At 42.8% G+C, this 27,658-nt stretch overlaps 1 long non-coding RNA gene across 1 annotated transcript; it reads left to right on the top strand.

Annotated features, from left to right (window-relative positions):
* Window positions 1-833: 833 nt before the first annotated feature.
* On the top strand, window positions 834-27,406 carry LOC137773895 (uncharacterized). Its single transcript, XR_011075746.1, has 3 exons — window positions 834-1,154; window positions 11,380-11,583; window positions 26,117-27,406. It is a non-coding gene; the product is annotated as an uncharacterized lncRNA (long non-coding RNA).
* The last annotated feature ends 252 nt before the right edge of the window (window positions 27,407-27,658 follow it).

Here is a 27,658-nt window from a genome sequence, read left to right as displayed (position 1 = left end):
TCCGGGACACTCTGCACCAGACACCTGGCTCACCGCCTCACCCACTTCCTTTATTAATGAATCTGCCTCTTACACAAATTCGCACTCCCCTCAATACTGCCAAGCCCTGTTCCCTGCTTTTGTTTTTGCTTAATATTCACCACCATCTAATATTCTATGTATTTATCTTCTTACCTCATTTAGAGCTTGTTGCTCTCCTCTTTAACGAGGAGATTTTTCAATAAGGAAGGCAGATTCCAGGACTTCAAATTCAAGAGAAATTTAGACATGAACTTGAAAAGATGCTAACTCCCCTTTTAGCTTTAGACCGTTGGTAGTGGTCCACTTGGGTAACAAGACTCCTTTCTTTCGCTCTTATTGGGCTGATAAAGCCAAAAAGATAGTCCAGCTGCTGACAGGAAGCTGCTGTTTATCCTTTAAGTCATGACATTCTGTCCAATTCCTCCCTTCCAATTCTGGAGGGCTCACTGATTTACTGCGGGGGGGATGGGGGAGCGGGGGGTGGAAACCTTTGCTCTGTCGCTCCCTTGGGGTGGGAGAGTACAGCTGTTCACTCAGCAAATACTTATTAATTACTACTTATGCGCCAGACAGTGAGCTGTGTGCCAAGAACACACAAGGATCCCACATCGCCTTTGCCTGAGTGATACTCAGAGTCCAGAGAGCGGAGGGGGAGCGGGGCGTGTATCTGAGTGCTCCGAATAAATGTGCAGATGCATGAGACACAACTTCTGCTCGGTCCTGACAGATGTCAGGTTGTTGCCAGTGATTTGTAGGTAATAAGCTATTCAAATTTGCAATCATCCAGTCTTAATTTACAGTTGAGAGTGATTTAAAGGTTGTGCCTATGATGTCACTTTCACTCTCTGATATATACCTTAACTGAGAGAAAAATGAAGTACAAGAAATTAAACATAAGCCGGGGAGTGCCCACGGAGTGAGTGTGTCATGCCCGAAGTCGTGAGGTCATGAGGGTGCAGGCTGGAAACAGGGTGAGAACCTCTGCTATAAAATATTCTTTCCCTCGATGTGTACCTTGTTCAAATTCACAGGCAGCAATGATAAGGTAGCTGTCACTGCTGGTCACTGGTACTTGCTGGCACCATGACAGGCACTTGGATTAAGAACTCATTTAATCCTCATGCAATAAGAGGGTAAGTATTAATTTTTTTCTTTCCATGTTATTGAGGTATAATTAACATGCAGCACTGTGTAAATTTAAGGTGTACAGCATATATTGACCTCACTGACTTATACTGTGAAAATGATTACCGCAATAAGTTTAGTTAACATGCAACGTCTCATACAAATACCAAAAAAAAAAGTTTTTTTCCGTGTGATGAGAACTTTCAGGATCTACTCTCTTAGCATTTTAAAAATATACCATACAGCAATGTTAACTGTAGTCATCATGTCGAACATTATATCCTCAGTTGTATGTGTTCCAGTTATCTTATAATTGGAATTTTGTACTGTTTGACCACTTACATCCAATTCTTCCACCCTCCCCCCATTTCTTTTTTATGCCTGAATAGTACTCAAAGGTGTAAGTATTATTATTTTTTTAATATCTTTATTGGAGTATAATTGCTTTACAATGGTGTGTTAGTTTCTGCTTTATAACAAAGTGAATCAGCTATACACATACATATATCCCCATATCTCCTCCCTCTTGCGTCTCCCTCCCACCCTCCTTATCCCACCCCTCTAGGTGGTCACAGGGCACCGAGCTGATCTCCCTGTGCTATGCGGCTGCTTCCCACTAGTTATCTATTTCACATTTGGTAGTGTATATATGTCAATGCCACTCTCGCACTTCTTCACAGCTTACCCTTCCCCCTCCCCATGTCTTCAAGTCCATTCTCTACGTCTGCATATTTATTCCTGTACTGCCCCATGGTTCTTCAGAACCATTTTTTTTTTTTAGATTCCATATATATGCATTAGCATATGGTATTTGTTTTTCACTTTCTGACTTACTTCACTCTGTATGACAGACTCTAGGTCCATCCACCTCACTACACATAACTCAGTTTCGTTTCTTTTTATGGCTGAGTAATATTCCATTGTATATATGTGCCACATCTTCTTTATCCATTGCTCTCTCGATGGACACAGGTTGCTTCCATGTCCTGGCTATTGTAAATAGAGCTGCAATGAACATTGTGGTACATGACTCTTTGAATTATGGTTTTCTCAGGGTACATGCCCACTAGTGGGATTGCTGGGTGGTATGATTGATAGTTCTATTTTTAGTTTTTGAAGGAACCTCCATACTGTTCTCCATAGTGGCTGTATCAATTTACATTCTCACCAACAGTGCAAGAGGGTTCCCTTTTCTCCACACCCTCTCCAGCATTTATTGTTTGTAATTTTTTGATAATGGCCATTCTGACTGGTGTGAGGTGATACCTCGTAGTTTTGATTTGCATTTCTCTAATGATTAGTGCTGTTGAGCATCCTTTCATGTGTTTGTTAGCAATCTGTTTATCTCCTTTGGAGAAATGTCTATTTAGGTCTTCTGCCCATTTTTGGATTGGGTTGTTTGTTTTTCTGATATTGAGCTGCATGAGCTGCTTGTATATTTTGGAGATTAATCCTTTGTCAGTTGCTTCGTTTGCAAATATTTTCTCCCATTCTGAGGGTTGTCTTTTTGTCTTGTTTATGGTTTCCTTTGCTGTGCAAAAGCTTTTAAGTTTTATTAGATCCCATTTGTTTATTTTGTTTTTATTTCCATTTCTCTAGGAAGTGGGTCAAAAAGGCTCTTGCTGTGATTTATGTCAGAGTGTTCTGCCTATGTTTCCCTGTAAGAATTTTATAGTGTCTGGCCTTACATTTAGGACTTTAATCAATTTTGAGTTTATTTTTGTGTATGGTGTTAGGAAGTGTCCTGATTTCATTCTTTTACAACGTAGCTGTCCAGTTTTTCCAGTACCACTTATTGAAGAGGCTGTCTTTTCTCCATTGTATATTCTTGCCTCCTTTATCAAAGATAAGGTGACCGTGTGTGTGTGGGTTTATCTCTGGGCTTTCTATCCTGTTCCATTGATCTATATTTCTGTTTTTGTGCCAGTACCATATTGTCTTGATTACTGTAGCTTTGTAGTATAGTCTGAACTCAGGGAGTCTGATTCCTCCAGCTCTGTTTTTCTTTCTCAAGATTGCTTTGGCTATTCGGGGTCTTTTGTGTTTCCATACAAATTGCAAAATTTTTTGTTTTAGTTCTGTGAAAAATGCCAGTGGTAGTTTGAGAGGGATTGCATTGAATCTGTAGATTGCTTTGGGTAGTATAGTCCTTTTCACAATGTTGATTCTTCCAATCCAAGAACATGGTATATCTCTCCATCTGTTTGTATCATCTTTAATTTCTTTCATCAGTGTCTTATAGTTTTCTGCATACAGGTCTTTTGTCTCCTTAGGTAGGTTTATTCCTAGTTATTTTATTCTTTTTGTTGCAAGAGTACATGGGAGTGTTTCCCTAATTTCTCTTTCAGATTTTTCATCATTAGTGTATAGGAATGCAAGAGATTTCTGTGCATTAATTTTGTATCCTGCTACTTTACCAAATTCATTGATTAGCTCTAGTAGTTTTCTGGTAGCATCTTTAGGATTCTCTATGTATAGTATCATGTCATCTGCAAACAGTGACACTTTTACTTCTTCTTTCCAATTTCGATTCCTTTTATTTCTTTTTCTTCTCTGACTTCTGTGGCTACAACTTCCAAAACTATGTTGAATAATAGTGGTGAGAGTGGGCACCCTTGTCTTGTTCCCGATCTTAGTGGAAATGGTTTCACTTGTTCACCATTGAGAATGATGTTGGCTGTGGGTTTGTCATATATGGCCTTTATTATGTTGAGGTAAGTTCCCCCTATGCCTACTTTCTGGAGGGTTTTTATCATAACTGTGTGTTGAATTTTATCAAAAGCTTTTTCTGCATCTATTGAGATGATCATATGGTTTTTATCCTTCAATTTCTTACTATGGTGTACCACATTGATTTGCGTATATTGAAGAGTCCTTGCATTCCTGGGGTAAACCCCACTTGATCATGGTGTATGATCCTTTTAATGTGCTGTTGGATTCTGTGTGCTAGTATTTTGTTGCGGATTTTTGCATCTATGTTCTTCAGTGATACTGGCCTGTAGTTTTCTTTTTTTGTGACATCTTTGTCTGGTTTTGGTATCAGGGTAATGGCCTCGTGGAATGAGTTTAGGAGTGTTCCTCCCTCTGCTATATTTTGGAAGAGTTTGAGAAGGATAGGTGTTAGCTCTTCTCTAAATGTTTGATAGAATTTGCCTGTGAATCCATCTGTTCCTGGGCTTTTGTTTGTTGGAAGATTTTAAATTAAAGTTTCAATTTCAGTGCTTGTAATTGGTCTGTTTATACTTTCTATTTTTTCCTGGTTCAGTCTCAGAAGGTTGTGCTTTTCTAAGAATTTGTCCATTTCTCCCAGGTTGTCCATTTTATTGGCATAGAGTTGCTTGTAGTAATTTCTCACGATTCTTTGTATTTCTGCAGTGTCAGTTATTACTTCTCCTTTTTCATTTCTAATTCTGTTGATTTGAGTCTTCTCCCTTTTCTTCATGATGAGTCTGGCTAGTGGTTTATCAATTTTGTTTATCTTCTCAAAGAACCAGTTTTCAGTTTTATTGATCTTTGCTATCATTTCCTTCATTTCTTTTTCATGTGTTTCTATTGTCACTTCTTTCTGATCTGATCTTTCTGATTTCTTTCCGTCTGCTAACTTTGAGGGTTTTTTTTTGTTCTTCTTTCTCTAATTGCTTTAGGTGTAAGGTTAGGTTGTTATTTGAGATTTTTCTTGTTTCTTGAGGTAGGATTGTATTGCTATAAACTTCCCCCTTAGAACTGCTTTTGCTGCATCCCATATGCTTTGGGCCATCGTGTTTTCATTGTCATTTGTTTCTAGGTATTCTTTTGATTTCCTCTTTGATTTCTTCAGCGATCTCTTGGTTATTTAGTATCATATTGTTTAGCCTCCATGTGTTTGTATATTTTACAGTTTTTTTCCTGTAATTGATATCTAGTCTCATAACATTGTGGTTGGAAAAGATACCTGATACGATTTAAATTTTCTTAAACTTACCAAGGCTTGATTTGTGACCCAAGATATGATTCCTCCTGGAGAATGTTCCATGAGCACTTGAGAAGAAGGTGTATTCTGTTGTTTTTGGATGGAATATCTTATAAATGTCAGTTAAGTCCATCTTGTTTACTTTGTCATTTAAAGCTTGTGTTTCCTTATTTATTTTCATTTTGGTTGATATGTCCATTGGTGAAAGTGGGGTGTGAAAGTCCCCTACTATGATTGTGTTACTGTCGATTTCCCTTTTTATGGCTGTTAGCAGTTGCCTTATGTATTGAGGTGCTCCTATGATGGATGCATAAATATTTACAATGGTTATATATTCTTCTTGGATTGATCCCTTGATCACTATGTAGTATCCTTCTTTGTCTCTTGTAATAGTCTTTATTTTAAAGTCTATTTTGTCTGATATGAGAATTGCTACTCCAGCTTTCTTTTGATTTCCATTTGCATGGAATATCTTTTTCCATCCCCTCACTTTCAGTCTGTATGTGTCCCTAGGTCTGAAGTGGGTCTCTTGTAGACAGCATATATACGGATCTTGTTTTTGTATGCATTCAGCTAGTTTGTGTCTTTTGGTTGGAAGATTTAATCCATTTACATTTAAGGTAATTATTGATATGTATGTTCCTATGACCATTTTCTTAATTGTTTTGGGTTTGTTATTGTAGGTCTTTTCCTTCTCTTGTGTTTCCCACCTAGAGAAGTTCCTTTAGCATTTGTTGTAAAGCTGGTTTGGTGGTGCTGAAGTCTCTTAGCTTTTGCTTGTCTGTAAAGGTTTTAATTTCTCCGTCAAATCTGAATGAGATCCTTCCTGGGTAGAGTAATCTTGGTTGTAGGTTTTTCCCTTTCATCACTTTAAATATGTCCTTCCATTCCCTTCTGGCTTGCAGAGTTTCTGCTGAAAGATCAGCTGTTAACCTTATGGGGATTCCCTTGTATGTTATTTGTTGTTTTTCCCTTGCTGCTTTTAATATTTTTCCTTTGCATTTAATTTTTGATAGTTCGATTAATATTTGTCTTGGTGTGTTTCTCCTTGGATTTATCCTGTATGGGACTCTCTGCACTACCTGGACTTGACTATTTCCTTTCCCATATTAGGGCAGTTTTCAACTATAATCTCTTCAAATATTTTCTCAGTCCCTTTCTTTTTCTCTTCTTCTTCTGGGACCCCTATAATTCGAATGTTGGTGTGTTTAATGTTGTCCCAGAAGTCTGTGAGACTGACCTCAATTCTTTTCATTCTTTTTTCTTTATTCTGCTCTGCAGTAGTTATTTCCACTATTTTATCTTCCAGGTCACTTATCCGTTCTTCTGCCTCAGTTATTCTGCTATTGATTCCTTCTAGAGAATTTTTAATTTCATTTATTGTGTTTTTCATCATTGTTTGTTTGCTTCTTAGTTTTTCTATGTCCTTGTTAGACGTTTCTTGTATTTTCTCCATTCTATTTCCAAGATTTTGTATCATCTTTGCTATCATTATTCTGAATTTTTTTTCAGGTAGACTTCCTATTTCCTCTTCATTTGTTTGGTCTGGTGGGTTTTTACCTTGCTCCTTCATCTGCTGTGTATTTCTTTGTCTTCTCATTTTGCTTAACTTACTGTGCTTGGGGTCTCATTTTCACAGGCTGCAGTTTCATAGTTCCCGTTGTTGTTGGTGTCTGCCCCCAGTGGCTAAGGTTAGTTCAGTGGGTTGTCTAGGCTTCCTGGTGGAGGGGACTGGTGCCTGTGTTCTGGTGGTTGAGGCTGGATCTTGTCTTTCTGGTGGGCAGGACCATGCCCGGTGGTGTGTTTTGGGGTGTCTGTGACCTTATTATGATTTTAGGCAGCCTCTCTGCTAATGGGTGGGGTTGTGTTCCTGTCTTGCTAGTTGTTTGGCATAGGGTGTCCAGCACTGTAGCTTGTTGGTCATTGTGTGGACCTGGGTGTTAGTGTTGAGATGGAGATCTCGGGGAGAGCTTTCTCCATTTGATATTACATGGAGCCAGGAGGTCTCTGGAGGACCAATGTCCCAAACTCGGCTCTCCCACCTCAGAGGCTCAGGCCTGACACCCGGCCGGAGCACCAAGACCCTGTCAGCCACACAGCTCAGAAGAAAAGGGAGAAAAAAGAAAGAAAGAATAAAATAAAACAATGTTATTAAAATAAAAAATAATTATTAAAATTAAAAGAAATTAAAAAGTAATAAAAAAAGAAAAAAAAAGAGAGAGAGAGAAAGAAGAGAGCAATGAAACCAAAAAACAGATCCACCAATGATAACAAGTGCTAAAAACTATACTAAAAAAAAAAAAAAAATACAGACAGACATGAACCATAGGACAAATGGTAAAAGCAAAGCTATACAGACAAAATCACACAAAGAAGCATATACATACACACTCACAAAAAGAGGAAAATGAAAAATATATATATATCATTGCTCCCAAAGTCCACCGCCTCAATTTTGGGATGATTCGCTGTCTATTCAGGTATTCCACAGATGCAGGGTTCATCAAGTTGATTGTGGAGATTTAATCCGCTGCTCCTGAGGCTGCTGGGAGAAATTTCCCTTTCTCTTCTTTGTTCGCACAGCTCTGGGGTTTCAGCTTTGGATTTGGACCCGCCTCTGTGTGTAGGTCGCCTGAGGGCATCTGTTCTTCGCTCAGACAGGACAGGGTTAAAGGAGCAGCTGATTCGGAGGCTCGGGCTCACTCAGGCCGGGGGGAGGGAGGGGTACGGATGCGGGGCGAGCCTGTGGTGGCAGAGGCCAGCGTGACATTGCAACAGCCTGAAGAGCTCCATGTGTTCTCCCGGGGAAGTTGTCCCTGGATCATGGGACCCTGGCAGTGGCGGGCTGCACAGGCTCTGGGAGGGGAGGTGTGGATAGTGACCTGTGCTTGCACACAGGCCTCTTGGTGGCGGCAGCAGCAGCCTTAGCATTTCAAGTCCGTCTCTGGTGTCCGCGCCGATAGCCTCGGTTCACGCCCGTCTCTGGAGCTCGTTTAGGCAGTGCTCTGAATCCCCTCTCCTTGCGCACTCCAAAACAATGGTCTCTTGCCTCTTCGGCAGTTCCAGATTTTTTCCTGGACTCCCTCCTGGCTAGCTGTGGCACACTAGCCCCTTCAGGCTGCGTTCACGCAGCCAACCCCAGTCCTCTCCCTGGGATCTGACCTCCGAAGCCTGAGCCTCAGCTCCCAGCCCCCGACCCGTCCCAGCGGGTGAGCAGACAAGCCTCTCGGGCTGGTGAGTGCTGGTCGGCACCGATCCTGTGTGTGGGAACCTCTCCGATTTGCCCTCCGCAACCCTGTTGCTGCCTCTCCTCCGCGGCTCCGAAGCTTCCCCCTCCGCCACCCGCAGTCTCCGCCCGCGAAGGGGCTTCCTAGTGTGTGGAAACCTTTCCTCCTTCACAGCTCCCTCCCACTGGTGCAGGTCCCGTCCCTATTCTTTTGTCTCTATTTTTTCTTTTTTCTTTTGCCCTACCCAGGTACATGGGGAGTTTCTTGCCTTTTGGTAGGTCTGAGGTCTTCTGCCAGCATTCAGTAGGTGTTCTGTAGGAGTTGTTCCACATGTAGATGTATTTCTGATGTATTTGTGGGGAGGAAGGTGAGCTCTGCATCTTACTCTTCTGCCATCTTGTAGGTCTCCCCGTAAGTATTATTTAATAACACTTTTTCAGGTGCAGAAATTGACACTGGGGTTTGTGTTAAATACATTACCTCAGGTTATACAGAGGGCAAGAGAGAATTTGGAATTGAAACCCAGATTTGTCTGATTCCAAAACCTTTGAATAAAATCCTTCTGGCATGCAGCTTGGTAAATCAAGTTGGAAGTTTTTGGAATCAGACTTTCCTTTGAAGAGAGATTTGATGCATTTATGAACAAATGTGATATAACCAAGAACTAATTAAGTGAAATAAGGTATGTAAAGTGGGTAGCCCAGGACTTAACCCATAGTAAGAGCTAGATGCTAGGCAACTCATCATCACCCTTTTCTATCACATTTGCTCCCTCCCTCCTTCCCTTCCTTCCTTCCCCCTCCCTCCTTCCCTCTCTCCCTTTTCTCCTTCCTTCCTTCCTTCCTTCCTTCCTTCCTTCCTTCCTTCCTTCCTTCCTTCCTTCCTTCCTTCCTCCCTCCCTCCCTCCCTTCGTTCCTTTGTTTTTACCTTAAAACAACTACCATCTATTCTTGCTCATGAGTCTTCTGGCTGCCTGGACAGTTCTGCTGAGTGAGGCTGGACTCAACTAAGCTTGTTCATGTGCAGCTCGTGAGCTGGCTGGGGGCTGGCTGGTCTAGGATGGCCTCAGCCATGCCTCTAGAGATTGGCTGGGTTTCAATTTGGGGTGACAACCATCAAGCTAGCCCAGGCTTGTTCACGTGTTGGCAGCAGTGTTACAAGAGAGTGAATGGAAGCAAGCAAGGTCTCTTGAGGCCTGGGCTCAGAATTGGCCCTCCCTCACTACTATTTCAATACAATTTATAAAGCCAGCCCAGATTCAGGGAATGGGGAAACAGGCTCCTACCTGTTAATGGGTGGGACTGAAAAATCACATTTCCAAGGATGCCTTACTTTTACTCTTACTCTCGGTTCTCCTAGTGGACGGACAGACCTTCACAGACACAAGAACTTCCTGCCTCCAAACAGGTTCCTGTACTCAGGTTCAATCTGACTACCTGTTGTTTAATGTTAATAATTCTTACTGCTCCTCTGATTTAAGTTGGTAATATCTTTTTTTCCCCTGAAAAAGGGAGCCCACCCACAATATCTTTTCCTAGTGGAGTTTCCACTGTTACCCTTTTATCTGCTAAGTAGTCATATTACATTACTTTGGGTCCAATAGCTGTGAATAAGTAAGGCATCCAGAGCTACAGGTTCTCCCCACTGAAAGAACTCTGCAGAGTCACACCTCACCCAAACCCATGGCTTTGGACCCACCATGAACCTGGCCAAAATTTACCTTTTGTAACCTTGTTTTCTGCTGCTTCCCCACATGCACCCTCCTTTTGGAGCCAAGCTTCCAAGGCCTTGCTCAAACCACCATGAATTTGTATGTGCTCCTTACTTTTGTACATGCTGTTCCTGCCACCTGGAATGTGTGTTCTACCCCCTCTTCTCCACCTGGTGAACCTCCATGATTCCTTTACAACGCAGATTATGTCTCATTTTCATTCATGCCATCATTCAACAAGTATGTACTGATCTGCCAGGCCCAAGACACAGGGGGACTAAAAACAGACTCGGCCCCTTCTCCTCATGGAATTATTGTCACACTTGTGTGAAACACCCAATTCCTAAGTCCCTGCCTCTACTCTGTTCCCATAGGTGTGTGTGTGTGTGTATGTGTGTATGTGTATGTGTCTGTGCATACGTATGTATACGTATGATTGTGTGTGTTTTTATATGTATGTGTACACACACACATGCACACATACCTTTTACAGCACAGACTACATTGGATTCTGATGGTTCGTTGGTGAATTCTTCTCTTCCATTAAACTGAGCTCTTTACACTTAGGGATCATACCTCATTAGTCCATTATTATGATTAGATCACCCGGTCTTTCCTTATAGTAGATATCCAAATAAACATTAGCTGAACAGACAAATGACTGAATGTCAGAAGGAAAAGGTGTTTTTGGCTCAATTTCTTAATTTTGCCAATGAAAAAACTAAAACCCAGGCAATTAAACTAGTTATTGTGACTACAATGCCTTTACATAGGGAACAGTGTGGTTGCCCAACTTCAGAGTCAAAACGGAGATGGTTTTATATTTTAAACACAGTTTCTGGTTTTAAGGAATTGTGTTTTGCATTTTATAAAAATTTCAAGTGGGCAAAATACAGTACATCAAAAGTGATTAAGAAATTGGGCTTCTGAGCCAGACAGATTTGGAATAAAATTCTGGCACTGTCTGACCTCAGGCAAGTTAATTTTACCTCTAAGTCTCACTTTCTTTACCTATAAAATGGAGCTAACCATCAGTACCTGCCCCAGACATGTTGGGAAGATTTAAAAAGCACAGGGCTTAATCCATAGAAAATGCATGATGTAATAAGCTATTATTTTTTATCATTATTATTTTGCTATTAATTTAAATGATACCTAGAAAATAGCATTAGCTAAATATTTAAAGGTTCAAGTCTAACCATAATTGTACTCAAGAGGTCTCCACAATGGTTGCTATCTTAAAACAGCTACAACAAATCTCCTGTTATTAAAAAAAAAAAAAAAAAAAAAAAACTTGCATGTATTTTTGTCAGAAATTTCAGATGCAGTATTACTTTTTCCCACAGGATTTACCTACAGGAATTAAAGCATTAGCAGGGTCCTGAGCGCAAGGAAATGAACGCATTCCAATGTATGACGGCAAGCCCAGGATTGCAAAGAGAGTGATTCAGATGCAAGCCCAGGATTGCGAAGAGAGTGATTCAGATGCCATTACTGAACTAGTAGAACCTGCTTTTAATGGCCAGAAGATGTTCATTTCCTGAGGCTCGGTTAGTACAAATACTGAACAGTCCTTTTTTCCATGCATAAAAATGGAAATGTAAAGGTTAGAACGCTATGGTTAAGAAGGGTTTTAAACAATATTTTATGGCATCTGAAAGCAACCCTTTTATCTTTTACATCTTCACTTTTTATTGTCTGGGCTTTTATGAGCTGCGTGCTTGAACTAGACCCAAATCCTGGGTGCCACGCTCAAAATCATATGGTACATCTGTGTCTCTGACTGAGGACGTGGTGGGATTCTGCATATCAAAATCTTCCTCCCATCATACACTTATGTTTGGTGAAAGAAATGGAAAATGTTGCATCCATGCCTTCTCTCAACAAGGGCAGTTCTGTTCACATCCCATGGGACCATGGGTCAGGGAAAAGCCAGAGTCACCAGGAGGACATCAAGTTTACTGTCTCAAGCCTCCTACATGGGCATTCATTTCCCCCCGGGAATCTTCAGAACTGGTGAAGGTCCACACCTTATGTGGACCTTGACCTTGGCTGGTACTCCCTGGGCAAACGGAAATGCCCTATCATTATTTCAGAAATCAAGCAAATGGGATGGATTTTTTAATAAAAACATGATTTAATTATTTTAAAGTAGGAGAAAGTCAAGGGAGACTTGTGTGTTATAACAAGAACTACAGCGATAAGTGTCCTACTGTTGTTTGTGGAACTAAGTAAACTTTGTCTGGCAGAAGCAGTATTCTCTTCCAAAAGGAATTTGTATTTATAAAAATTTTGTGCCAAAAGTTAACCGAGAGACACCAACTGTGTCTTGAGCCTGCACATTTCAGTGATGTTATCTAGAATTCACCTGAGCCATACCATGAGGGCTGAGTGAAATGCAAGACCCAAGGAATTGGAGAAGGCAAATGGAACCCCTGAGAACAGAGTAGTTGGCATAGAGGGCAAATCAAAAGATGTGGTTGGAAATTATACCGGAAAGGCACACTAGGGTGAAACTATCAAAGGGTTTGAATGTCAAGCTAAAAAAAAAGTCTAGGATTAACTCTCTATACACTAAGGAGCTGCTGATGTTTTTGAGTGGATCAGTTTCTGGAGTTCACAGGGGCTAGGCTGCTAGGCTGCTCCTGCCCCTCTTAACCTTACTGGGGCGCTCTGGCCCTCACCTGTGATTAGGGAGCACAAGCCCCTCCCCCAGGTTCAACTACCATTCCTGAATTGGCCAACCGTGTTGCCAGTGGGATATTTCCAGGTTTTCCTGTTCTCAAGCCCATCAGATGCCCTGTTGCTACCCTCTGTTTCTGCTACATAGACACTGATCCCTGGGAGTCTTGTGGTTCTTGATGGTTTATCCTCACTCCTTCCATTTGGGAGTTTGTAGGACTACCTTGGTAAGTTGAGATGTTTGGTAAATGTTGAGATGTTTGGTAAATGTTGACCGTTGGTTTATGGCTTTGCTATCCAACTGTCCTTTTTGTATGGAGGAATTTGGAAAGATTAAAAAAGATGCATCCACTACCACTTTCCCAGAACCTAGAATTGGGTTTTGTTTTGTTTTTGTTTTTGTTTTTTGGTGGAAATGGGTGAACTCCTGGTTCAACCTAGAACAGAGTGGGATAATGAGAAAATGCAGCACGGTGAGACAATACATTTTACAAAATAAATGCAAAAGAACAAGGAGCTCAGATCTAGAGGTGACCGTAAGGAGGGAGCCCTAGAAAAAGAACAGAGGTATCTGTGAGGGCTTTGGACTTTCTCAAAAGGTACACAGGGAGCTCTGTCTGGTTCAGTGCAGTCAGGAGCTCTTGGGTCATAATGACTGTCTCTTTGGTGGTGAGTGGCAGGGTGGTCTCTTCCTGCCATAATATCTCCTTGGGGCATCCCAAAGTCTCCAGGTAAGAGTTCAGGCTCAGCTCTGATGACCACTTCATAAGGAGGAGGCCAAGACGTGAAGACCAAAGATATGTGAATAGACATGAAAAAATGGGAGTTGAGAAGCATCAGCCTTAGTACTTGTGGAATGAATTCCACCAGGTGAACATGGTTTTGTTGGTCAGTTCTCCATACTTGGGATGGGCCCTAGCATGGAAATGTAGGGAGGTGGTCACTTACATGCCATGGGAGGAAGTGTGTTCCCCTCTCAGGGAAACGCCTTTCCTAATGTATGAGATAAATGCTAAGCACCCTTGTTCCTCCCCTGGAATCCCAGGCCCTGCAATGAAGCATGGGTGCCTCAAACCCTCCTTGGCGTCTGTGACAAAAGACTTTCCAGGACATGAAATAAGTTCCTCTCTTTCCCTCATTCATAAGGCAAAGTCCAGGGAAATTTTCAAAACCTGACAACGTGAGAGAGACCCTAGACTCTCATGCAAGCTGTGTGAGAGACCCTCCCACTCGTACCCTTGACCTGAGAGACAGAAAGGCAACAGCATGGAGGGAACATAACACAAAGGAAGCAGAGTTCTGGCCTCCTGGCAGGCCACACACACAGCACAAGAGAGGGACACACAGTTCCTACACAGGTGGCCTGACACCTCATGATGAGGCACCTTTGAGGCAGAGCAGCAAAGGGTCAGGGGACTTTTTCAACCGTGAGCCTTACCGCACATACCTTCCAGACTGCGTCCAGAGCTGGTCCTGGCAAAAATCACCAAGCTAACAAAGTACCATTGGGTCGGTCCTCGTTTTATCCTGTTCAAGTCCTCTCCCACTCTCCCCACAGTGATATCCCTTTCCTGTTGATTTCCAGGAGCCCACTGACCTTGAGCCTTAAGGGGATAAAAGAGCACAGTCTTTGAAACCAAGGTCGTTGGACATGTTTCTTGACTTCTCTGAACCTTAGTTCCCTCGTCTAAATGGGCAGGATAATTTCTCATTGCTACAAACGTGATATATCCATACATGAGGAGACCATGCAAACCCGTTGATGCAAGACACTCCCAGTTTTTGCCTGTTGCCCTGGCACCCCATCCATCAAATGAGCATCTCTTTTCACTCTCAGAAGCATCCCAGTTTGGAGGATAAATTCTGTGGTTACTCTGTAAAGCTCCTAAGGCAAAACCTGACAAAGAAGAGGCAATAGGCCATCCCCAATACTTTCCTACCCAATGTGCTTTCAGAACCTTCAGTCACATTGAAATGTAAATGTTTGACAGTATTTAAATATTAGCGCTGGCAGAAATCTTAAACCAAAAAGGTGTATCTCCTGTGGCAGAATCTCAGTGACCAGTTTGTGAGCTGGGAAGATACTGGGGGAGGAGGGGTGCTGGGGACCATCGTACCTCCCATGCATAAGACTGACCCCCAGTGGCCATTCTGAGCTTTGTGACTATTCTTCAGCCTTCACTGTCACCCCCAACCCCGCCACCAAAAATTCCAGCATAGGTGGCTCAACACCCTCAGAAGGTAGGGGTCAGAGCCTAGCCATGAGTCTCCCAGGCAAGTTCTCCCTCCTCCAGGTGGTTCAAAGGCTTCTCTCTGAACAGGGGCTGCTGATGCCCCCAATCCCCTTGGTGTATGAAGAGGACATAACGCACAACAACCTGAAACACACCAGGAAGTGGATATCCCAGCCTGGAGACGAGGGATTATCATAGGTGAGGGACATGGTAAGAAAACTGTGCCTCACAAAGCAAACAGAACACATTTTTAAATATTAAATTAACAATTTACTCCACAGCTATTTAGTTTAGTCATTAAACAAACATGTGAACATCTACCAGATGCCAGAATCCTGGAGGCATGGTAGTCCCCAACTGGTCAGCAAGATGGCCAGGATCATAAGGGCTGGGGGGCGGGTAGGAGAGGCGAGTGTCCTGTGTGGAGACCAAAGTGAACCTCCCTAACCAGTGGCAGATGTTGCAGCCAATTTTAAAACTCCCCCACCCAGACTCTACTTTTTCCATTAAAAAAATAAATGTTATATTGTTTAAATAATATATGTTCATTATTATACAATTGGAAAGCCTATATCAATTAAAAGAAGTGAAATGCTAATCTTAATCCCCCCAGGTAAATACAACCACTATTAACTTTTTGGTATTTTTCCTATCAACACATTTCTTCTGTCCTTAGTTATCTTTGTTCCTTCCTTTTGACCCCATGGAAGGTAAAATTTTAAACATTTATTTCTTCTGATTACAAAAGTACATATATTTATTGTAGAAAAGGTGAGACACATTCCAAATCCGAAGGATAGAATAACAGCCATTCACAACTTGCCAAGCAGATAACTACTGGTGATGTTTTGAAATGAATCAAACAGATTGTTTAAAGCTATAAATACACATTAAAACAATAAAATGTAAAATGTGAATAATTTTAAACATACCTCTTACAGTGAATAAGTGATTTATTAATTGGGAAAAATCTATAAACACACCATTTTCCTGCTAAGAGTGGTTGTTGTACTATAGGAACCCAAGAAAATAATGTCCCTAATCTTTCGGTGCTTGATTTATTCACTTAATAGATTGTGTAAAAGCTGCTATTAATGAAATTCCTTCTACAAACATGATTTCTAATGTCTGTATAGAAGACCATCAGAGATATAAAATTATTTCATCCTCTGGGTGGACCTTGAGGTTTTGTTTGTATCTTTGTTTTTCATTTGCTTGTAATTTGCAGTTTGTTCACTTAATAATTCTTTACCAAATGCCCACTATGTGCCAGAAACTGTTCTAGGTTCTGATGATACTAGAAACAAGTGTCTGTTCACTTTAAACAGATTTCTCTATATACATCTTAGATTATTTCCTTAGATCCATTTCTAGAAGTAGAAACATTGGACTAAAGGGTCAAACAGATTTAATTCATACTCCCACAAGTGCCATATAAAAGTGCCTTGTCCTCTCACAAATAATGACTTTCTAACAGCTTTTGAGTTTGGGAGAAGGGCAATAATTTGTAGGAAGCCAGCAGGTGAAGTTCTAGGAGATATGCACCACTTAAAATCTATTGGGAATAAAGAAAGTGTGTCCTTATTAATCATAAAGTAATAAAATGGAAGACATGGCTAAGCACCCAACTCCAGAGCCAGACTGACTATGTTGGAATCCTGGTTCTGCCACCCACTAGGGAGTGTATTTGGGAAAGTTATTTATCCTTCCTGCACCTCAGTTTCCTCATCTGTAAAATGGGAATAATAATACTACCACCTCAAAGGGCTGTTGTGGTGACTAGGTGAGTTTAAAACACATAAAGCACTGAGAACAGTGCCAGCCATTTACTAAGTACTCCTGTGTTTTTTAAAAAATAAAGTCTAATCTATATAACTTTCTAGATAGCACAATTATTGGCAAAGTAAATCTAGTTCTCTCCCATTTCTAAAAAACTTGTTGATCCAGAAAAATTATAAAGGAATACCAAAAATTAGATTTGAACCCTAAAGGAGCTCGAATTATCTCCCTTCCATCACTTTCTATATAGCTCAGTTCTTCACGTAGGTCCCGAGGCATCATCAAGCCCTTCTTGGTCCCAGGACCACGGAACATTCTCTACTCCTCAGTCTGAACACGACCATCTCTCCACTGATGCCAAGAACCACAGAGCTCCATGGGAGAAATACCCTGCCTGGGGCTCTTATTCTGAAGAAAAGCTCAAAATTCAATTGTCTAAAGCTCTCAGTGCCACTGGCTTGCAAGAAAGTGCCAAATTCTGGAGAGACATGGCATTTTGAGTTATGGGACAAACTACCCAAAGAAGGCAGATTTCGAGGGGAGCTATAGCTGTGAATTCTGACATCCGTTCACTGGTGATTAATGACATCAGGAAAAACAAGCCAGCAGGCACCGATGTTAAGAGAGAAAGCTATTTTAAACATCCCCCATTCTAATTAAATATTTCTTCTTATAACACTTGGAACCTAAAAATAGGTTTGATCTGTCCATTGGGGGCCACTTTGAGTTGACAGGAGAAGTTTAATTAGATTGCCTCAAGCAGGAATGTTATTCTCCAAGGTTTTTGATGCTGGTGTTCACTCCAGGACTGAAGTCTAGCTTACGTGTGTGTGCAGTTGGTGCTTGCTAAAGTAGAAGATAGTATTTTCTACAAAGTCCTGACACCGGAGGAGGCCGAAAGAAAGGCACATTTACATTTGGTGCATTAGGCCTTTAACAATCCAGCAGTGGGTGATCATGAATATATTTAACCCTTTAATGTAGAAAGTGTTTCATATGCTTTGACTCCAATTCAACACAGAAGCAACAGTGGTGTCCCTGGCATGAATACCTGATGGAATAGAAACAAGGCATACACCCCTCCCCGCAAGGCATCATTTTGACTGAATTCATGTCAGTTTAGTCAACAAGCTGGTAGATAGTTGGTTAAACTACTGGGCATTTGGCAACCTAGACTGTGGATGTGCTTAAGCAACACCCATGATGAACATGGAGAAGGTCTCCAATGTCTTGCTACTCAAAACACTCTCTCATCCTTGGTACAGGCTCCCCATCCTAATGGTAATGAAAATGGAGGAAACTCTCCAAATACTGTGTGAATCTTAATTTCTAGAAGTAGAACTGTTGAATTTGGAACTTTGGATAAATGTTGCCATGCTGCCTCACCAGCAGTCGACCACACACTTGCCATCATTCTTTTTTATCTTTTCCAATTTGACAGGCAGAACATGGTATCTCAGGATTGTCTTGTGGGTTTTTTTTTAATTACTAATAAGATCGAACATGTTTTTCAAATATTTGTTGACTAGTTGAACTTATTTTGTGAGTCATCTGCTTATGTCCTTCATTCATTTTTTCTGCCAGCATCCTTAAATATACACCTCTACATAGTTTCTACACATTTTTCAACGGTGTTTTTTCCCCTCGATGATTAGTTTTATATATTAAAGAAATTAAACCTGCTTAACATCGCTAATCATCAAGGAAATGCAAATCAAAACCACAATGAGCTATCACCTTACACTGGTTAGAATGGCTATTTTCAAAAGGACAAAATAACAAATGCTGGCTAGGATGTGGAGAAAAGGGAACCCCTGTGTGCTGCCGTTGGGAATGCAAACTGGTGCAACCACTATGGAACACAGCATGGGGGTTCCTCAAGACATTAAAATAGAACTACCATATGACCCAGCAATCCCACTTCTGGGTCTATATCCCAAGGAAACAAAATCATTATCTTGAAGAGATAGCTGTACTCCCATGTTCATTGCAGCATTATTCACAGTCACTAAGGTATGGAAACAAAGTGTCCATCAACAGATGAATGGACCAAGAAAATGTTATATATATGTATATATGTATGTATATGTGTGTGTGTGTGTGTATATATATATATATATATGGAATATTATTTAGCCTTAAAAAATACAGAAATCTTGTCATTTGCAACAACATGGATGAAACTGCAAGGCATTATGCTAGGTGATATAAACCAGACAGAGAAAGACAGATTCTGCATGGTATCATTTATATGTGAAATCTTAAAAAAAAAAAAAAAAAAAAGTCAAACTCATAGAAACAGAGAGTATAAAAGTAGTTGCCAGGGGCTGGGAATGGGGGAAATAAGGAGAGATTGGTAAAAGGGTACAAAATTTCAGTTATAAGATGAGAAAGTTCTGAGGAACTAATGTCTGATGGTGACTATAGTTGATAACACTGTATTGTGTAATTGAAATATGCTAAGAAAGTAGAATTTAAATGTTCTCTCCCCAAAACGGGTAAACAAAAAAAATTTTTTAATGAATTAACCATTTGTCAGCAAATAACTCTATAAGGTTGCGGTTTCTCAAGATTTTCTTTAAGAGTTTGGGGGAGGGGGTCTGTGCTGAAGATTTTTTAACTCTTATGTAATTGTCTTTATGTTTCTGCCTTCAGTAACATGTTTAGAGGTGTCCATATCCCCAAAACTATGTTTTAAATGTTCATTCATATTTTCTTCTTGTTTAAATCTTTAACTCATCCAGGATTCTGATATGAGGTGAGAGATAGAATCTAGTTATATTTTTCCCCAAGTGCAACCAGTTGTCTGAGTTTTCTTTAAACTTTCCAAATGTTTCTACTGGTGTCCAGAGACACAGCCCAAATGAGGCCTCATTCGGCAGTCCAAAGCATCAAATGACCGCCAATGGAATGACCACAAGGCAATAAACAGGTTCCATCAAAAATTATGGAGGAGAGAGCCAAATATTTTCCCTCTTAGAGTATTATTAAGAAAAGTATTTTGTCTCAAAGCTATAGCTGTGGGAACAAATGCTATTTAAAAAATCAGAGAAATATTTATTCTGAGCCAGTGGGCAAGGTGAAAATGAAAAGAGATACAAAGGCCAGGTGGGATTGAAAGGTTGATTCTCCTTGTTAAAGATCAAGACAATTTTTCCTCATAAAAGCACGTAAATATTAATTTATTCAGATGGTAACTCTCGGTGCCAGGACAAAATGTCCATGGCCTTTCCGTGGGTTAGAATTCTGACAGCCTGGCCGAGTTGCCAGTTCAGAGGATTGTTGGTTTCTTGCTTGACTTGGAAGAATCTCTAGGCCTAGAAAATACAGATCATGGGTGGTCGAGTGTCATCCTGGCTAGAAGGATGGACGTGATGTCCAGAGAGTCATGTTGACAGGTCTTCAGATACCTATCTCATGATTGTTCTTCCTTTTTATCCTTGTTCCTTTATTCCTTGTTTTCAGAAACATGATGGCCACATGTTTGAGATATGCCCAGTGAGCTCCAGATACAGCCTCCTCTGCCTTCTTTTATTCCCCAAATATTTAGTGAGCATCTTTTATGTGCCAAGAACTGCTATATACTTAGGATATTGTGATGGACAAGACAGACAGAAGCCTGGCCTCGTGGAGCTTACATTCTAAAACGGGTTGGCAAACTATAGCCTGCTGTCCCACTGAATATTTCTGTAAGGTCCAGGAGCTAAGAATGGTTGTTACATTTTTTGATGATTTTTTTAATCAAAAGAGTATTTTGTGACACGTGAAAATTATATGAGTTTCAAGTTTCAGTGTCCACAGATAAAGTATTGCAACACAGCCACATGCATTCACTTACATATTGTCTGGTTGTGCTCTTTCACACTAAAATGGCAGAGTCGAATCTTTGTGACAGAAACCGTAGGGCCACAGAGCTTAAAATATTTTCTATCTGGCCCTTTACTGAAAAAGTTTGCTGTTCCAGAAGACAGACTAAACAGGAAAATAAGATGATTACTGACTAAGCCAGCTGGAGCGCATCACTGGGTGAGATGTGGAGGTACTGCGGGCCAAGGTCAGGGAGACCATCACTGGAGAAATGTGATTCGAATTGAGACCCCCAAGGAGTACAAAAACATAGCTTGTGAAGGGCCATGAGGGAAAAAAATTCCAGGCAGTAGAAATACAAAGACCCTGGGCGTGAAGATTCAGAACATCAGCCTGTGCTGGGGCAAGTGGGAATGGGAGGACGGAAGGCTGATGAGACGAGACTTGGGCAGGACCAGATCACTCGGACCACACGGGAGCAGGGCTGGAAGCAGAGGGTAGCTGACTCTTCCAGGAGGCCAGGAGAGAGACCAAGGTGGCTGAGACCAAAGTGGTGGTGTGGAAATGCAGATCCTGTGTAGAGTCAATATATATTTGGGGGGTGGAGCCCACAAAACAGTGCTGGATTGGAGGTGGGGAAAGGGAAGAGTTAAGGGTGGGGACTGGATGTCCAGTTTAAACTAGGCAGTTGGTGGCACCATCGCTGAGATGGAGAGGACCGGGAGTTACAGTGCGTGTAGGAGTCGGGGCGGGGAGGGGGCGGGGAGGGTAACTAGAGAACTTGTCTTTAAGATGCTCAAGGAAAAATGTCAAATGGGGGTTGCAGCTAAGAGTCTAGAACTCAGGGGAGACGTTGGGGATGGGCCTGACATACCCACTCTCTGAGCCTGTGTGTTTAAAAAGACACCCTGAATATCCTACTGGTGAATCTGTGGCTTCTCTGCCAATGGTCCATGGGGCTGCCATGGCTTCCAGTAACCAGATGCTCTAAGTCTGCCCCACGCCTCCCAACCAGAGGGATGCTCTGTGCACATCCATTTGGCCATCTGACAAACATGTTTGAGCATCTCTTTACTCTCATTATCTCCTCAAGTCATAGACATCCATCACTGCCTACTGTGTAGACACAGTAGACACAAAGCGGCATTCCTAGAGGGAGGACGAGTTTTCATTACAAGAGGTCGCCACACCTCATTATACGGGGCTCATGAAAAGTGTTTCCTGCTCAACATGGAGCAGCTCTGGACCTGTGAGAACCCACCTCCTGCTTCCAGCAGGAGAGCTCAGCTTGGAAATGCCAGGGCGGTTAGGTAGACAGCAGGGCTCTACAGATTTCTGTGAGCCTTTGGACTTGCTTGGGTCACTGAAGAACCATTAGCAAGGTCACCTCTCAGACAACACTGGCACCAGCCCCCCATCTCCTTGGCAAGCCCCATCCTGTAAGTATGCAAGCATAAAATTACCCAATTTGTACCGCAGAGATCCCCTCTGCATTCTTTCAGGCTGTGAGGACCTCCCAAAATCAGGGGTCTTTTTAGTTTATTGTATTGAAGTATAATTGATTTACAATATTGTGTTAATTTCTGCTGTACAGCAAAGTGATTCAGTTATACATATACATACATTCTTTTTCATATTCTTTTCCATTATGGTTTATCACAGGATATTGAATATAGTTCCCTGTGTTATGCAGTAGGACCTTGTTTATCCATTCTATATATAACAGTTTGCATCTGCTAATCCCAAACTCCCAATCCATCCCTCCCCCACCCCCTCCCCCGTGGCAACCAGAAGTCTGTTCTCTACGTCTGTGAGTCTGTTTCTGTTTTGTAGATAAGTTCATTTGTGCCATATTTTAGATTCTACACATAAGTGATCAAAATCAGTTTTATAGAAGGGTTTACCAGCTCCCAAGGTCCAATACAGATCCAAAGGTATTAAATCCACACCCTTCACTCCGTGGCACTAAGTGAAGACATTTCAAGTCACCTTCAGGTGATTGTCTTGACAAAATTCAAGGTTTTGTGCACTGCCATGGATGCACCATTGGCTCAAATCTAGAAGCTAGGGATCCTGTACTGCTTTTTCCACCAGCTGGCTGTTTGGGCACAGACTGTTCCCTCTCTGTGTCTCAGACTCCTCATCTGTAACAGGAAGGAGCTTATGCCCTATTTCAGAGGCATGTGATGAGCACGGCAGATGCTGTGCTAGGCCCTGGGGATACAGATATGGGTAGACAGGTGCCTGACCTCGAGGAGACTAGAGTGTAAGTCGGATCAGGCACAGGCTCACGGCCACAGTCAGCACTTGACATGCTAGACTCGGTGTGGTCAGTGCTGAGCACATTGCACGAATGACCTCATCTCCCTCAGCAACCCTACGAAGGAGGCATTACTACCCCATTTTACCTATGGGGAAACTGAAGTTTAGAGAGAATAAGTGGCTCATCCAACAGTGTCACATACACAGCAAGTAAGAGGCAAAGCCAGGACTCAATGCCAGGCAGGCTGAATTCCGGTGACCCCCCCAATCTTCAACACTTGAAGGGCCTCTCAGTCAGGTACGGCTTCCCAGAGAGGGCTCACCCTGTGATTCCCGTGCCACCTTTCAGCAAGCCTGTGAGTGGAGGCCCCTGGCAGCTTTGTAAGGTCTGATACTTATGTGCTCTGCTGTTTTCTTAGCCTCTCTGGACCTCAGCTTCCCCAGAAGCAACTCAGAATGTCCAATATAGGAGGAGCCTCAGAAACCATCAGGGCAAATTACTTCATTCTTAGAGATGCGGAAAACAGAGGCAGGAACATTGGAATGTCTTGGTCAAATTCTCCCCAAGAATGAGCAACAGAGCCAAGTCAGGATCTCAGTGGAGTCCAACCTCATGGTCACATTCTTCTCCACTACACATCTCAGGCTTTGTATTATCTTTTTTTTTTTTTAAAGATTGATTGACTGATTGATTTTTGGCTGCATTGCGTCTTAGTTGCGGCACGTGGGATCTTCGTAGAGACGCTCGGACTTCTCTCTAGCTGTGGCGGCGGGTTTTCTCCTCCTCTAGTTGTGGCACACTGGTTCCAGGGTGCGTGGGCTCTGTAGTTGTGGCACGTGGGCTTAGTTGCCCCCCGGCATGTGGGAATCCTAGTTCCCTGACCAGGGATCAAACCCCAGTGCCCCGCATTGGAAGGCAGATTCTCTACCACTGGACCACCAGGGAAGTCCTCGTATTATTATTATATTTTTTGGCTGCATTGCGTCTTTGTTACTGCTCACGGGCTTTCTCTAGTTGTGGTGCGCGGGCTTCTCATTGTGGTGGCTTCTCTTGTTGCAGAGCACGGGCTCTAGGCACACGGACTTCAGTAGTTGTGGTGCGCGGGCTTAGTTGCTCTGAGGCATGTGACATCTTCCCGGACCAGGGCTTGAACCCATGTCCCTTGCACTTGGCAGATGGATTCTTAACCACTGCGCCACCAGGGAAGCCCTCCCTGTGTTATCTTTTAGTGCAGGAGGAAATTAGGGTCCAGGTGAAGGAACCAGCTTAACCAAAGTCTCCCAACCAGAAAGTAGCAAAGTGAAGACTGGAAACCATTTATTGTTGGCAGCAACATGGAAACCAGGTGAGAGCGTGGCGTTTGGAATCCGTTGGAATTGGGTGTGGACCTTCCTAGCTCTGGGAGCTTAGGCAATTGACCTGACACCTGCAAATGGGAACAATTACAACGGCACCCTCATCAGACTAAGTGACACACATAATGGGTTGAGCACACTGCCTGACATACAGCAACCCTTGCAAATATCTACTGAGCACCTACAATTCCAAGTGCTTTTATACTTCTTTACAACCTACTGGGTAGGTCTTATTATCCCACTTTTCAGATGAGCATGTTGTAGTAAGTCACTCGCCCCAATTGCTCAGCTTTAACTGGTGAAGGCAGGGTTCAAACCTGTGCAGTCCGGCTCCAGACGTCCAACACTCCTCTATGCCAAGCTATTCTGCCTGCACCCCCTTTGACCCTTTGAGTGTTGTCGTAAAACAAGCCTCAGGAAGGCACAGTAGGCATTCTTTCCATCATATAACAAGGTTGTGCTTCGAAACGAAGCCATGGGGTTGAGCAGGGAAAGAAGCCATGGTGGGTGGGTCATTCGGTGCAGGGAGACCAGAAGCTGCATCTTGGGGCTGACGGAGGATGAATATAACCGAGCAGGACCCTATGGGGCCTTCCGGGGACAGACCCCTCCCCCATGTCCTCTGCTTTAGCTCCTCCCTGAAGTACCTAGATAATGGTATCTGATGCACATTTCCTGAGTTTTTCAGATGCTAAACCACCACCAAATGGAAGAAATTAACTACTTGATGACCATGAGCACTGTAGCCCCCAGACCTACTGGTGCCTAAGGATTGATAATGTTAACCCCTGTGACACCGCCCTGTTACCTCACCATCAACCAATCAAAGAACGGTGCACGCACATACCATAGGATGCCCCTCCCTCACCTGGCCTTTAAAAAGGCTTTTCTGAAACCCTTATGGGAGTTGGGGGTTTTTGAGCATGGGCCGCCTGTTCTTGTACTGGCACATTACCATAAAGTTTCACTTTATTGAAAGACCAGCTTGGGTGTCTGGGAAGTTTTAACCCAGGCACAAGGTTAGTTTCAAAGGCTAGGTAATAAATCTATTTTGCTTTATTTTCTCTTTTTGCACAGAAGCTGGTAATCTAAGACCTATGTGTGAACAACTTTACATATGAATATTTTTGGTACTTGGTTTACTTGGGCTGGTAGGATACATTATATTTAAGTTCCTTGAATACTGTAGATATCCCCCTAATGTGCATGAATGACTGAGGCTTTGTAAATTAGGGACGTTTGTGTGAATAAAGTTATTTGATGGGGTCAGAGAAGCCATATGTGACTCGAAAAAATAATTCTTTTTTTGGCTTTATTGGCTTTACCGCACGCGGGCAAGCAGACCCAAGTTTGGTTCGGTAACATGAATGCATCTCTGCCCAGGGGTCTCAGCAGCCCGGAAGGCCAGTGAGAGAAGGCCTGGCTCCTCATTCCATAATCCACCATTGGGTGAACCTGCTCGCAAAAGAGCGAGTTGGGTGACCAACACGGCCAACACCTGGGAGGGCCCCGCTTTTTCAGATCCCACAGAAGCAAGTGTTACTGGAATGGAAGGGCTGTGTCCAGCCTGGACCCCAGCCCAGCAGCAGGCAGGGTTAGGAGGGGTCTGTACCCTTCACCATAAGTGACAGCTGTGTGCTCTGAAGCTACAGGACCAGTGTCATTTAGAGCAACAGAGCTTGTCCACCCCATCTGCATTATTTTTCTTCCTTCTGGTGGCTTTTCCCGTCTTCGGAGCTGGATTATGTTACAGCTGATCTTCCAGTTCATTCCATTCTCATGGCTGATTTGCTCGGCTCTCGCTCAGCTATGTGCTTTAGAGAACTGATAGAGATCTAGAGGAAGGTTTTCTCTTTTTTGGTTGAAACACACTCGCATCACTTTCCCTAAAGTGGAAGAAAGAGGTATAGATGTTAGGTTTGCACTTTTCTGACTCCATTTCTCCCTCTGGTTTCCTTCCCAGGAATGAAGGGCATCCACTTGAGTACCTGTTCTCTCAACTCCATCACAGGGCACGCACGAGCACAGCCCAACAGCCGCTTGTCCAGGATGGGCGGATGGTCAGGGACACTGGAGGTCACCTGAACCACATGGGACTCTGAGCCAGATAAACCCCCAGGGTTGCTGCCAATGCTAAGATGCTACGCTTTAAACAGCATCACCTGAAGTGGGTAAGCTGGGATGAGTATCCCTCTTGGGGATGAGGAATTTGTCAAGAATAATACTTAAGTCCTATAACTCTACATATAACCACTTATTCCCTACAGTAATCATATGTGGTAGGTACTAGCATTATTCCTATTATAGGGAGGAGGAGATAAGTCACAGAGAGGTTGAGTGACTGATCCAAGGTGACACAGGTAGTTTATAGCAGACCTAGGATCTGAGCCCAGGCAGACAGACTCCAGAATCTGTGTTCCTAAACTCCAACCAGTATAGCCTCTATAACCTGGTCCAAAGGGATAAAGTGACTTACCCACAAAATACGGAGTCATGGCTTAGAATTTAGCCTGTGATCTTAAAACAAACCACAGTGGGTTTAGAGCTCAGAGTCGACTGGTCTGGTCTGCACACTGCACTGAATGGCCATCGCCCTTCCCAGTCTCCCCACCCCTCCACGGTGCACCCTTCCCATTCCCACCAAAGCCCATGCTGTCTGTTGCTTCCAGACCTTTGAGAACTGCTGTCCTTCAGCTTGGTAAAGACACACCATCCCCTGCGCCTGGATCACCCCTACTCACCCTTCAAGACTGAAGTTAAGCCTCCCTGCCACCTTGACTTTCCAAATCTGACATTTGTGCCCCTCCTGCACACACACGTATCAAACCCAGCACCCCAATCACTGCACATATCACAGTAATGCTGGATAGGAATAAGCATATCCTGTCCCTCTCCCAGACTGTCAGCTCCAAGAGGGAAGAGATGAGCTCTGTACTTGGCATGTCACAGCATCTCGATAAATTTTTAGTGACAGGAATTTAAGGGGTGGGGTGACTTGCAGCTGCCCCCGGTATACCCCAGACAGAGAATTCGTATTTCCTTCAGTGCCTCTAGGGTATCATGCTATTCCTCACCACTGGGCCTTTGTACATGCTTTGCCCATGTCCTCCTTTTTAATCTGCTGTCTTGTCCCCTAGCTGGGTCATGTTGCCTTGTTTGAAGCTCTCATCAACCCATGTACTTTTCCTTTAAAGACACTGTTCCCAAGGTGTGATCCCGGGACCCCCGGGAGGTCCTTTAGATCCTTTCAGGGAGTTTGTGAGATCAAAACTGTTTTTATAAATCATTAATCATCAATAGAGTACCCTGAAATGAATACAATGTTACATGTCAATTTTATCTCAATTAAAAAATATATACAAAGCAAATCATAGTAGGTGCTCAATAAATATTCAGAAAATGAGTGACCCCAAGCCCTACTGATGGGTCTGAGGGTCAATGTGCATGCCCAAGACAAACCCCACCTCGCCAAGGGCAGCTGTAAATGGGACCTCTGGGAAGGGGC

The sequence above is a fragment of the Eschrichtius robustus genome, chromosome 12, assembly GCF_028021215.1.
Source record: "Eschrichtius robustus isolate mEscRob2 chromosome 12, mEscRob2.pri, whole genome shotgun sequence".
Lineage (NCBI taxonomy): Eukaryota > Metazoa > Chordata > Mammalia > Artiodactyla > Eschrichtiidae > Eschrichtius > Eschrichtius robustus.
The sequence above is the reverse complement of the archived record's forward strand: the minus strand, read 5'-3'. Positions and strand labels throughout refer to the sequence as shown.